This window comes from Aplysia californica, unplaced genomic scaffold (assembly GCF_000002075.1).
Source record: "Aplysia californica isolate F4 #8 unplaced genomic scaffold, AplCal3.0 scaffold00585, whole genome shotgun sequence".
NCBI lineage: Eukaryota > Metazoa > Mollusca > Gastropoda > Aplysiida > Aplysiidae > Aplysia > Aplysia californica.
In genome coordinates this window covers 55207-57376 of record NW_004797855.1, presented here as the reverse complement: position 1 = coordinate 57376, position 2170 = coordinate 55207, and the positions used below count along the sequence as shown (strand labels likewise).

Genomic DNA, 2170 nt, shown 5'->3' with positions numbered 1-2170 from the left:
GTGAGTGTGTGTGTGAGTGTGTGTGTGTGTGTGTGTGTGTGTGTGTGTGTGTGTGTGTGTGTTTCAGGATGGAACAAGAGTTATTCGCTCTCCAACACAGCATGCAACCAAAGCACCCACGTATCAGAGGGTCAGAAGGTTTAGTCATCATCTTTGAAACTAATCCACGAAGCTCATAAAACAAATTCTGCGCAAAACGGTTTTCGTTTGAAATTACCAACATGCTCACAATGAAGTGTTCAGAAAGTAATAATAGCTTTTTTATTCGTCTCCAATGCGAAATCTGGATTACAGTAGCGGGTACAATAACTCAACTGCAAGAAAAATCTCAGAGATTACGTGCGTGCACAATATCTCACCGATAAAGACCTTTTTATCGCTGGTCGCCACAGTGTAACGTACTGTTTTATAAGCTACGGTTGTACTGATCAAACCTTCAGGAAGACATTTTAGAGACCTTTCATTTACAATTCATGTAGCAGAGGTGTCTAACATGTTTGCGCCTAAGCTCTCTAATCGAGCGCTCCTGCATCTTCCTTTGCAATACACAACACGACCTAAATTTGGGTGGATTTTACACCTAACGATAATTATAACACTGATGATAATAGCAACTATTATAATAATAATAATAAAATAATAATAATAATAATAACAATAATAATAATAATAATAATAATAATAATAATAATAATAATAATAATAATAATAATAATAATAATAATAATGATGATGATGATAATGATGAACATCATCATCATATTCATCATTTCTATAACGCCCACTCCCATATAATGTAACAGCTCTAGGTGCTTTACAATACCTTGATCTCAACATAAATTACGCGTACGTGAGCACGCATACATACACTCTCTCGATTAACGCTAATACGTATGAATTTGGTAGACGCCATGCATGTGACATCACACCACAATCAATGGCGGTATGCACGTGACTTGACAATCGGGATGATTGACGATGCTCGATATTGAAGCAGGTAGAATTAATAACTCTCCTGATATCAATAAATGTTTACTTCGTGGAAAAGGATAAGAACATTATCCTTCAGGCTCCAACCTTTGAATGGATTCAGCAAAAATAAGCTACTAGGGTCTTTGTTTGTTGTTGTTGTTGTTATTGTTTTGTTGTTGTTGTTGTCGTCGTTGTTGTTGTTATTATTTTGGGAGGGGGTTGGAGGGAGGATTGTTTGTTTGGGCTTGAGGGGGGGGGGGTTCTTTTAACTTTCTTGCTTTTTACACAGTATGTAAGATAATACATTTACCAGAGGGCAGACAGAGAACTTGAGACCATGAATTTTATTTAACGACAAATGAGCGACATTACACTCCCACCCCACGAGGTTTTTCTGTACGCCATCAGTGTTAGTTTACGTAAATCTTCAATCCGGCCTTCCCATTATATCAATATGGCCTCCGTAAACGCAAACTCTGTGTGGGTGGCCTTCTATGTATCCAGCTGTTTGGCTGATGAATAGCTTGTCATCAGCAATAAAACCAGCCCTGAGGCGAAGAGTGATTCATGGCTGTTCGTCAGAGAATCGTTTAATGGGTGACACGGAAGACCGACTCGCAGGTCAAGTACCCAGAACAAATGAAATGTGACTCATTCGTCCTTATACAAACCAAACACGCCCATCGCCTATTCGCAGCGAATCAATGTTTAACCCACTAGCCTAAATTCACAATCAATTGCTGTTCTGACCACTTTCATTCTTTTTGTCTACTCGAGCTACGAAGTTGTGCAAATATCCCACCACCTTCTAATGGATATTCTTTTCCCTTTTGTAAATATAATATAGCTGATAATACGTTACAAAGAAATATCAATAATCAGAGGGGCATGGGTGGGGGTCGCTTAATGTTAACCCTTTTTCTGTAGAACTTAGGTTTAGTAAGAATTTTAGGACACTTACAACACAATTAGGTCATAGGTGTCGAAGACTAGAGGTGCTCTGGTGTGGTTTGCTCCTCCTTTTCTATCAAACTTCTGGCATCCTTATATCTCGCTCTTCGTTTATTTGTATGTCACTTGGTTGTAACACCTCTAACCTTCGGCACTTTTGTGACCTAATTGTGTTGCAAGCGCGAGTAACTATTACTAAAACAAAGCACAAAAAAACGTTTGTTTCTTCACTGCTTGCCCCCCCTCC

The 2170-nt window shown here is 38.8% G+C and overlaps 1 protein-coding gene across 1 annotated transcript in view; it reads right to left on the bottom strand.

Moving 5' to 3' along the window:
* LOC101847448 (guanine nucleotide-binding protein G(i) subunit alpha) overlaps positions 1–2170 on the bottom strand; it is a gene marked incomplete at its 3' end in the record, with an annotated part of 166259 nt that overhangs the window by 111946 nt on the left and 52143 nt on the right.